The 12,280-nt window shown below is 43.9% G+C and overlaps 1 protein-coding gene across 1 annotated transcript in view; it reads right to left on the reverse strand.

Annotated features, from left to right (window-relative positions):
• Positions 1-12,280, reverse strand: part of LOC124613330 (hemicentin-2-like) — a 793,017-nt gene that overhangs the window by 133,528 nt on the left and 647,209 nt on the right. The gene's annotated exons all lie outside the window — the stretch shown is intronic.

Below are 12,280 nucleotides of genomic sequence, written 5' to 3' on the forward strand. Positions count from 1 at the left end.
ACAAAGTTATCCACCACCTCTCCGAGGTAAGGAAGGGAACAGTCCAAAGAATTTTACACCAATCGCACTGCTCTGTCGCTTTTACAAACTGGTAGAGAGAATGATTTTAAACCGTCTGTCAAATGTTATTTGAGCCATGGCGGCTGGGGTTTGACCTCTCGAACGTACCGCGTATAATATTATCGCTGTAGGAGGAAAGAGAGAAGTGGCGCCCCCTCGTGGGGAAGTCGGTGAAGCACCTGTGGCAGTCGAGTAGTTGGATTTTGTAGGGCGAGCAGAAACAGTGAGATAGGCAGTAGTGCGCGGAGCGTGAAGCCGTGTCTGCCGAAGCAGTGTGTGGTGGCGAGAGGAAAGTTTATGGTGGATTTACCGTTTGCTTCTAGTGACTACATTCTCGTCTCTATGGCTCTGTGACTGATGTGAAGCCATTGCGAGCACAGTTGGTTTGGATATAAGCAGCATTTTGTTCTCAGTGTCCATCGTTCTGGCGATTACTGAGCGTGCTTGCCGTTGTGGTGTATTTATTGAGCAGTGTGCTTTGGACGCTTGACCTTACTGTTAGGAGTGCATTGCGTAAGGCCGCGTTTATCCTGGGAGGACTTGTGTTCTTCATTTAAAAACTTAGTTGTTGTCAGTCACTGAATTGCTGAAATGCATTCATACTTCTCTGCTTAAGTGTTACTGTTTTACGCCCCTCTGAACGAGAAAATGATAAAGGGCCTTACTATTACTGACCTTCTCGTGTGTCACTGACTTGGTTGTGTTTTTCAGCCACGTAATTTGTGCGTTTTTTGTAACTAACCGATGTCTGTATCTGATTAATGTTTCCCTGTGACATTGAGTGTTTATCTTGTAACGAACACTGTTTTAGATATTTTAATCAGTGTGTTGCTGGAAATCCTATTTGTGCCTCGCAAGTGGAGATCGGAGGCGGTTTATTGGCAATGACGATGTGTTGGTAGATCCATTTCACGAGTCCATAACAGTCACCCGGAGATTTAGAATTTATTTGTTGTGTTAAGTTAATACTCCTTATTTTAATCGTAGTGCGCTCGTGCAGGAAGTTTATGTGGTTTTGCGCAGATTGCGCGGTATGTTTAGATGACTCTAAATTCAGTGTGTTAAGTTAGTACTCCTTATCTTAAGCGTAGTGTGCTCATGCACAGGAGGTTTATGTGGTTTTGCGCAGATTGCGCGGTATGTTTATATGACCCAGAACTCACTGTGTTAAGTGGTGTCCTCTGAGGTGCTGAAAGCAGTGGATAGACAGCTATTTTGGACACGTTGTATATGCAAATAATTTATGTCCTTATTGCGTTGGTGGGTTGTTTGCCCTTTGTGTCACAGGTGGTGCTAATTTCATTAATTTCGCCACCTGTCTTCGCGGAGGCTGCGGGAGGAACCGACCCACTGTGGCAAGCAGTTACGTAGTGGCTCCCGCCCACCGTAGCGGGCGTTGTTTACTAGCCCGACGCCTTCCTGTACTTGGAGGCTGGAGCGTGTTGACTGGTTTCTTACGGCTTGCAGTCAGGGAAACCGTGCCTTTGGTGTACACGCGGGAGACTTATGTTTTGCTTCCACTACCTCGGAGTGGCTCTATGTGGGTAATGAGAACGACTTATGTTGTTGGTGGCTCAGGCCGAAAGTGGTTCATTTGCTAAACAGAAGGTGTATATGCATTTCTTTCCCATAATTCAGTAAACATGTTTAGGTGGTTGCGTTTTTTTTTTAAGTCAATTGAATTGTTGTTCAGAGGTTACTATGTATGGCCATTAACTTATGCAGACATTTAATAGCAAGGATCTGTATTGAATTCTGGTTTCAAGTTGTGTTGATTATGTGGGGAAGTTGCTTTGAACAGACATTTAACTAATTAGTAAACAACTGAATGCTATTTGTGAGTTGAAGTTTGTGTTCATAAACATATTATTTTTAGTAGTTCACTTACGCAGTTAGGCGATTTACAAGGCCTGTTGTGTTGTTTCCTTTGAAAAGTATTATCAATGTTATTAATAAAGAAGTGTGTTGTAAAAAAATAAACAGTGAATGAAGTGCCTCAAATCCCTTTGGTCCACACCTTCCGTCATTCACCCTTGGGTGGTATTAACAAACCGTGAAAGCCCATTACATTATTGATACCTTGCTTATACCTCTGCGACCTCGATTCCGCATGGAAGAAAGTTTTGAAGCCCATAGGGTTACAGGAGTGGTATTCGTCAACGTGAAAGCAGCGTACGACACCGACAATTACCAGTTACTGTTGGACAAGGTCTACAATCTAACCAAAGGTTTCAGCCTCACCAGGCTCGTCGTCAATCTTCTGCAGAAGCGAAGGTTCTTCGTTGAACTCCAAGGAAAGGAAAGCTGATGGAGTCTACAGAAAAATGGGAAGAGTGTAGACTCCAGTTCTGTTCAATGTACACTATGTGATCAAAAGTATCCGGACACATGGCTGAAAATGACTCGTGGCTCTCTCCATCGGTAATGAAGGAATTCAATATGGTATTGGCCCATCCTTAGCCTTCATTACAACATCCACTCTCGCAGGAATACATCAGATGCTGGAAGGTTTCTTGGGAAATGGCAGCCCATTCTTCATGGAGTGCAGCACTGAGGAGAGGTATCGACGTCGGTCGGTGAGGCCTGGCACGAAGTTGGCGTTCCAAAACATCCCAAAAGTGTTATATAGGATTCAGGTCAGGATTCTGCGCGGGCCAGTCCATTACAGGTATTCTATTGTTGTGTAACCACTCCGCCACGGGCAGTGCATTATGAACAGGTGCTCGATTGTGTTGAAAGATGCAGTCGCCATCCCCGAATCATTCTTTAAGAGTGGGAAGCAAGGAGGTCCTTAAAACATCGAGGTAGGCCTGTGCTGTGATAGTGCCACGCAAGACAACAAGGGTTGCAAGACCCGTCCATGAAGAGCACGACCACACCATAACACTACTGCCTCCGAATTTTACTGTTCGCACTTCAACCCTCTTCAACTGTCGGTGGTCTCTGTCAGTCAACAGACGAGGTCAGCCTGTACGCTTCTGTGCTGCACGTGTCCCTTCACGCTTCCACTACACTATCACATCGAAACAATACGCCTGTGGATGTTTAGGAGTGTGGAAATCTCGCGGACAGACGTATGACACAAGTGACACCCAATCACCTGACCACGTTCGGAGTCCATGAGTTTCAGAGCGCCCCATTCTGCTCTCTCTCGATGTCTAATGATTACTGAGGTCGCTGATAAGGAGCACCTGGCAGCACAATGGACCTAATAGGAAGAACGTATGTTTCTGGGGGTGTCCGGATACTTTTGATCACATAGATAAAAATGTTCAAATGTGTGTGAAATCTTATGGGACTTAACTGCCAAGGACATCAGTCCCTAAGCTTACACACTACTCAACCTAAATTAGCCTAAGGACAAACACACACACACCCACGCCCGAGGGAGGATTCGAACCTCCGCCGCGACCAGCCGTCACATAGATACTAACGACCAACACATAGTCCCCAACTGCAGGAGTTTCTTGTAAGCTGATGATCTCGCTCTAGCAACCCAAAGCACAAACTTCGATCCAATAGATATCACCCTAAAGAGTGCTCTTAATGATATGTCAAAATACTACAGAGTAAATCAGCTTAAACAAAAACCATCAAAAACACAATTGTGTGCTCTCCATCTGAGAAACAAAAGAATCGCTCTGAGCACTGTGGGACTTAACATCTCAGGTCATCAGTCCCCTAGAACTTAGAACTACTTAAACTTAACTAACCTAAGGACATCACACACATCCATGCCCGAGGCAGGATTCGAACCTGCGACCGTAACAGTCGCGCGGTTCCGGACTGAAGCGCCTAAAACCGCTCGGCTACCGCGGCCGGCTGAGAAACAGGGAAGCCACCCGCAAGTTAAAAGTAGAATGGTCAGGGATTGAATTGGAACAAAGTGACAGTCTAAAATATTTAGGAATATTACTTGACAGATCTCTGACGTTCAAAAAACACTACATGAATTTCTAATTAAATCCCTCCTCCAGGAACAACCTAGTGAGAAAACTGGCCAGATCTCAATGAGGCAGTCAAGTTGAATCCACGCGAACTTTTGCAATGGCATTATACCACTCCACTGCAGAGTATGCCTGTCCTGTTTGGTATAAGTCAACATATGCCAGACGGGTGGATATTGCCCTAGAAGAACATGCCGAAATATAACAGGCTGCCTGAATTCAACTCCAGCCGAATGGCCCTACCACCTTGCAGAAATTTCACCACCTCCCGTTCGATGAGTAATAGCAGCAAACAGGGAAAGAACGAAACAGGAGCAGGAAACAATAGCATTCCATGCACGGGCAACAATCGTACCCACAACGACTAAGATCAAGGAAAGGTTTCCTCGGAACGTCGGAGAAGTTAACAACCACTGATGAAGAAGCCAGGGTGAAACTGTGGATGACTGAGGCATGTCACATGTGGAAAAGATTTCCAGTATCTTTTGGTCAATCTGGAAGTCCTTGAATAGGCATGGGTTAACCTGTCAGAATTGGGATGCACTGAAGGAAACAAAACCCAATGTGTCTGTGGGGAAGAACAGATAGTTCGACGTATGCGCCAGTGTCGACTGTGTCCAGCTACCTGCGCGGAAGATGATCTTCACTAGTCAACGGAAAATGCATTGGAAGTGGCAAAATTTTGGTCAAAGATTATATAAACTGTGTTGATCTGTCAACAATTGTATAAAATGTGTTTTATATATGTTTCTGACACAAGAATAATAATAATAAACTCTCCGAGATCTCCTCAAATACAGTGTGATCAACGAATCACCCCCAAACTACCTAATTTTAGAGCCCTGACCTCAAGTACAGTATGATCAACAAATGGCCTTCCGATTTGAAAGTAAAGTTGCCTGAGAACATAGATCGACAACTGGGTGAAACAAACAGTTTGATTATTATGAAAGCTGTAAGAATTTTATACAAAGGTTTCGAAGGAGTTGTTACAAAACTTTCCAACAAATGACTCTAAAATCACAATGCACAGAGGCTGTAAATAATACTCCAAATGAGACAGCCATCAGTTTCACTACTGATATTTGAAAGGAGCTTAGCGTGCTAAAGTCTAACGACATGAGCCAGTGGCAAGTGCTCACTGCCGGAATAGAGACACGTGGCATAATACACTGGTCGAGCACTATGCCAGGTCACCCACCTAAGAGCCACGGCCAGTCTACCTGATCGGGGAGCAGAGAGCATAACTAGATAGTCTTCGGCACGTGGTGTACCTGATGTTTGTGGTGGTCACTTAGTAACTAACCTGCACTGTCACATACGATTACTGGCGGACACCCGAGACTGGGCGGTGAATCAGCATCCATAGCGTCCACTGTGGTGCTCTGTGGCCGCCACTCTCAGCCGTTATTCTAATGAGACCGCCAGCCTGCGGGTCCATCAGCTGCACGGATAAGCCAAGCATAGGATAGCAGCCCGTCCAGCTACCAATCCACTCGGCGACCACCATCGCCAGATCTCGCTAGCCCAGATGTCTCTGGTGGCTTAGTCCAGGACTATCCACCAACCAGCCTTGACTATAGCTAAGTCTGACCGAGGCATATCAATCTACAGCTGAACCAGCACCACCTGTAGGCAGAGAAGGCAGAGCGTGCGACATTGCTACAGTGAGCGAGATGTAGCGACTGCCAGTTGCATCTCCCGTACACATCATGGACTGAGGTCCGCATGTTCGATGATCACCATACAATGCCCACCCGTTTATTGGTATAAACTATTGGGAAGTAAATAAAACGTTTCTACTGTCATCTAGTGGCTTGTGACTCACCCTGCCGCACAAACACCCGTCAAAGACACCCACACACTACAAAAGGATAAGGTTGAAATGAAGTACCCAATTGATCAACGTATGTTTCTCGTTCTAGCATGTCACAGGTTAGAACACACTACTGCAGCAACAAGTCTACAACGTTATAATGTTCCAAAGAACCCGAAGCCAAAACCATTGCAAGCCATTCTCCAAATTCTAACCTTTAGGCAGTGTGCCTGGTCCTGTAGGGTATGTTGGCCTAATGTTATTCCTAAAAATGACACCATTAATTCTGGGCTTCACCAGCGTACGAGAAAATCCGTCGGTAGAACTGCGTCAGAGAAAAATCTTAAACATTCGAGCAGGTGTACAATATTGAGAAGCAGTATACATATGTTGCCATTCAAAATCGGAAGTCACCAGATCATATTCGCAACCGCTGTTCAACAAAGCACTGACTATGGAAACCAGTATCTCAAAAACATCAATAATGAAGAATTTGTTGTTGTCTAGTTCACGGGTACTGATGAATGGAATTGTGAAAGTACAAAGCAGGAGGTTTTGGGGTTCCGGAAATCCCTATTTGTGAGAAACGAAACCACTGCATACTCCCAAAGTTAGCGTTTGGGCTGCGGTATGTAGCGTAGGCACTGTCAGCCATTTTTTTCATGCAGGAATAGATACGCAGTGACCATTAAGTTCCACTGCTCTGAAATAATTAGCACACAGCTAGAATTGATGGGTGGACCCACTGAAAAGTTGTTCGTGTAAGATTGCGCCTGACCATATTGCACCAAACAGGTGGTCCGCATTCTCGAGGAGAATATTGGGAATAGCGTTATTCCGTTGCATTATCCCAAGTTTCGTAGCGCTGGCATAGACAGGTCTCCATATTCACCCATACTCCTTGTGAACACTTTTTATGGTGCACATTGAAAGGCTTTGCTACTGGAACTATTTTAGCACGCTGGACGAATTTGAATCATCGATCAGTGTGGCAAGTGAACTCATTTCCACTGAGACACTACAAGATGCAATGGGAAATTTAGCAGCCCGTTTGCGCCACTTCTCTTCGGCTAGCGGAGGACATTTTGAAAAAGTGTGATGTGAATTCGACGACGTTTGCGGAGTATGAGAGAGACACAGAGAGAGAGATAAGAGCCATACAATGCCTGCGATCCAGGAACATGTTCATCTGGAGAACGCAGTTTCGCATCAGGAACATGGAAATGGAGCAAAAATAAAATGAAACCTCTAGAATCGTGACAGCCTCCCAAGAGAAAAGCCGGCCTCTGATAGTGATTTCATACTACGCTGCAGATGAAATGCTAACACAATGAAAGTGAAAGTACTGCGCTGTCAGACTGACGTCCTAAGGTCGGACCTCCCCTCTTCCCAGATGAAGCAGATGGAGAGGTGAAAGATCCTGATCACACTCTGAAGTGTCGTCTGTTGGATGAACCATTCATACTGTATATACGACAGTCAGTCAGAAAGTGAAGTCTTCTATTTGGTTTTTTGTCCTTCATTAAGATTGTAACGTAGTCATCCTGATTTTGGCGCACTTCTTCTACAGAATGCATCAGTAACAGTGACCTACATAAAGAAACGGCAACACTGTACCTTTTTTTGCGTCATCAGTCTTGTGGCTCGAGGCGGCTTGCCACGAATTCCTCTCCTGTGCCACCTCAGAGTAGCAATTGCAAAATGGTTCAAATGGCTCTGAGCACTATGGGACTTAACATCTATGGTCATCAGTCCCCTACAGCTTAGAACTACTTAAACCTAACTAACCTAAGGACATCACACAACACCCATTCATCACGAGGCAGAGAAAATTCCTGACCCCTTTCCACATATTCCTTTCCTCTCCTGTTCTGCGCAGAATCTCCTCATTCCTTATCTTACCAGTCCACCTAGTTTTCAACATTCGTCTATAGCACCACTTCTCAAACGCTTCGATTCTCTTCTGCTCCGGTTTTCGCACAACGCATGTTTCACTACCATACAATGCTGTACTCAGAAAGTTCTTTTTCAAATTACGGCCTACGTTTGACACCAGTAGACTTCTCTTGGACAGGAACATCCATTTTGCCAGCGCTAGTGTGCTTTTGCTTTTGATGTCCTCCTTGCACCTTTCGTCACTGATTATTTTGCTGCCTAGGTAGAATTCCCTAACTTCATCCACTTCGTGACCATTAAGTTTCTCGATGTTCTCATTTCTGCTGCTTCTCATTACTTTCGTTGTTCTTCGATTTACTCTCAATCTATATTCTCTACTCATTAGACTGCTCATTTCATTCAGAAGAGAATGTAATTAATCCCCCCTTTCAGTCAGGATACCAATGTCATCAGTGAATCGTATCATTGATATCCTTTTATCTCGAATTTTAATTCCACTCCTGAACCTTTCTTTGATTTACATAATTGCTTCTTCGATATACAGTTTGATCGGTAGGGGCGAAAGACTACATCCCTGTCTTACGCCCTTATTAATCCGAGCGCTTCACGCTTCGTCGTCTACTATTATTATTACCTCCTGGCGCATGTACATATTGTATATTACCCATCTCTCCCTATAGCTTACCCCTATTTTTCTCAGAATGTCGACCATCTATCAAACGCTTTTTCCAGGACGACAAATTCTATGTATAGCTCACTGTATAAGTTTATAAAATTAATGTACGTACACCGCAGCGCTCTATGAATGAATGGAGTGTGGGAGCGCTGCGGCAGGCGTCACCAACGTTGGCAGACGGGTTCGTCGCTATGGAGATCTCGAGGGCCGAATAGGGTTGGCTGACGCAACGCGGAGCTGTCGACCAGCGACTGCTGTGACTTCAGACAACATGAAAATGGAGTTGTTCTGGCTGATTGTTTGATACGTGTCCAATATGTGAAAACACTCAATAGGTTTAAGGCACGTCTGCAGCGAGTAAGTCCATCAACTGCAACTGCTGATGTTCTTCTTTTCTACGGCAATGAAAGACCCTACATCGTTCACTTCGACACTAGCTATATTGCAAAAAATTGATTGGGAATTCTTGCCCCATCAGCCACAGTGCCTGATCGTACAGTCTTCGAAGATCTCTTAGATACAAACAAACAAACACCGTCCGAACAGGCCTTCAAGGCCGAATAGTGCCGACCTGCAGCATTGTGATCCTCAGCCCTTCAACCCTGCGTTACTCGCGCGACAATTCATGATTTGGTCACTCGTGTGGATGACAGGTGTCATCCACAAAGCAAGCGGTATATTTGTATACTTTCAACAGTCTTTATGAATGATTTTATGATTTTTTATTAAATCTAAATATAATAATTTAATATTCGTACACAGTATAATATATTCCAACGTTTGAAACAGTTCGACCATTCGAAGAACAATATCTTCAGCTGAATTACTGGCATTACATGGTCTCTCTGGTTGCTTACCGCCATACGGCTCTAAATTCAAAGTGTAAGCTGTTTTTATATCAACCAAAGCAAACACTTTTAACCAATACTTTGCTGGTCTGATAGGCATATATTGCCTGAATGGAATGGGCAGTTTCCTCTAAATGCCAAATGCTGTTCGTCAACAGTTAAGATATTCACTAGGTGAAAAATATTTTTGACAATTGTTCGTGAATAGTTCAAGTACCTCTCTGATAGAAGCCAACTTGTCAGTCTCCCTGCGAACACCTCTACCACGGATATTATCAAACCTAAGGCATCTCAACAGAAATCTGAATCGGTGCTCACTTATGCATAAATAATATAAGTCCGTTTCCCTTTGAGTTATCCCAGAATTTTGATATACTTTTCCTAGAACGTCTCAAAGATCCACACAGATATAACAAACCAATGAAAGCTCTGATCTCTATCGCATCTGTTTCTTTAGCATCCCTTTCCCTAGAGAAGTTACCACGAACTTCACTGACGGATATATTAGTGCTTGTTGCGATAATGCTTATTACGTTTTCTTCCAAGAACACATTCAGAATCTCTGTTTATGTCTTTTTTTTATACAAGCTTGATGTTTTGGTCCAGGCAAATGCGTAATAATATTACAAGATTTGCTTCTAACAATGGTAGGATATTTGTTTTTCCTCCATTTAGTTATTCCATCTTTCCCTAAAATAAATGCATCCTCTTGAGTTACTTCTTCCCGTGACTCATATTCATCATTCTCTGGCACTTCTTTTTCTGTTTCTGATTCATGACCGCTTTCATGAACACAGTCAGTCTCTGAGTCAGCGCTATCACTGTGAGAATCTTCATCTCTCAGCCCATTGAACTATACCAAGCATACACTAGGAACTCTACTAAACTCTGTCAGAGGTTCTTTTGCTTTTGAGATTTCTTCCACAATCTAAAAATAAAGAGAATATTAGGGAACACGAAAGGTAACTGCAGTCGATTCCAATTAGTCCAAATTTACGCACATGAAAGATCGACTGAATCTAGAAAGCAATAAAGTAATACAGACTTACTTTGTTTCAGATCGTGGCAGCAGAGCTCGCGTGGATGACTGGCGTCCTCCAGACTATAATAAAGTTTCATAAACAATGTATCTTTCGTAACTGAAAGCCAACAATGATTGGAGGTAACTGCTGGAGAGTTAACAGAAAGGTGCTGAAAATGGCGCGATCTCAATCTTGCCCCGTGAGACAAAATTGAACGGGAAGTTCATGTCGATGACGAGTGTCATCCGCGCGAGCGACGGAGGGTTAATCGTCACCAGATGCAGGTACAGAGCGGCATGTAGTCAGCAAACCACTCTCACTCAGTTTTCGTGACCGATGTCACTATTTCTCCTGATACTACTTTTCAGTCAAGCAGCTCCTCTGTTGGCCACGGAAATGCTGAGTCCACCCCAGCGGCCAACAGCTCTTGGCAGACCCGGACTGTGACCCATCCAAGCGTTAGCCAAGCCCGACAGTGAGTAATTTCGTTGATCTGCAGGGAACTTGTGTTACCACTGCAACAAGGCCGTCGAAAATGCAGATACCTTGAAATATTCCGCGTGTTAATGGGTGAGGAAGCAGATCCACGATTTATACCACACACGTATAGATGGTCTTGTTTCAAAGAAGAAACACCCTGTGGAGAAAGGTTGTGATTACGCTGAAAAATGATAAATAAATAGTGAATGTTGTTTGGAAATTTGGAAGTTTGAGGTAAGTTCCTATGGGACCAAACTGCTGAGGTCATCGGTCCTTAGGCTTACACACTACTTAAGCTAACTTAAACTAACTTTCGCTAAGGACAACACACACACACCCATGCCCGAGGGAGTACTCGAACCTCCGACGAGGGTAGCCGCGCGAACCGTGGCAAGGCGCCTAGACCGTGGGGCTACCCCGTCGTGAATGTTGTAGTTGTCATTATATCTATAAGTTTGAACTCATAAGTGATTCTGGAATGCTGATGTTCAATTCAGTACCTGCTTCAGATATCTATGCAGGGGCACCACTTGCAGGAATGCAGGAATCAGGAGCTGTATTTATGGCTCCAACAGCAGCTTATGATACAATTAATCATAGAAGACTTCTTATGAAGCTGTACAGTGCCACTAGAGACTACTAGGTAACCTTTTTCATAAGGAATCTCTCTGAAAATAGAAGATTTTTTGTTGGTTTCCAGGGCAAGAGAAGCAGATGGAGATCACTAAAAAACGGATTACCCCAGGGCAGTGTGCTTGCTCCAGCTTTGTTTAACATCTAAACAAATGATCAACCACTACCTGGAAGAACACAGAGCTTCATCTATGCGGATTATTGTGCTATCACAGCCCAAGCCCGCTGCTTTGAAACTATTGAAGAGAAACTGTCCAAAGCACTGAGAAAACTGTCAGCTTACTACAGGAAAAACCACTTGAGACTAAATCCTAGAAAAACACAGACTTGCTCTTTCCATCGTAAAAACCGGCAGGCAGCTAGAGCCCTCAATATCACCTGGGAAAAAACATCTCTAGAACACTGTACGTATCCCAAATACCTAGGGATCACCCTTGACAGTGTACTAACATATAAAAGGCACTGCCTAAATACCAAGCAGAAAGTGGCAGCCAGGAAAAATATCATCAGAAAGCTAATAGGCACAACGTGGGCAGCACACGCCAACACTGTGAGAACCTCTTCCCTTGCGCTGTGTTACTCTGCCGGAGTTTCTTGGAAGAAAACATAATAAGCATTATCGCAACAAGCACTAATATATCCATCAGTGAAGTTCGTGGTAACTTCTCTAGGGAAAGGGATGCTAAAGAAACAGATGCGATAGAGATCAGAGCTTTGATTGGTTTGTTATATCTGTGTGGATCTTTGAGATGTTCTAGGAAGAGTATATCGAAATTCTGCGATAACTCAAAGGGAAACGGACTTATACTATTTATGCATAAGTGAGCACCGATTCAGATTTCTGTTGAGATGTCTTAGGTTTGATAATATCCTGGGTAGAGGTGTTCGCAGAGAGACTGACA

This window comes from Schistocerca americana, chromosome 4 (assembly GCF_021461395.2).
Source record: "Schistocerca americana isolate TAMUIC-IGC-003095 chromosome 4, iqSchAmer2.1, whole genome shotgun sequence".
NCBI classification, from domain to species: Eukaryota; Metazoa; Arthropoda; class Insecta; order Orthoptera; family Acrididae; genus Schistocerca; species Schistocerca americana.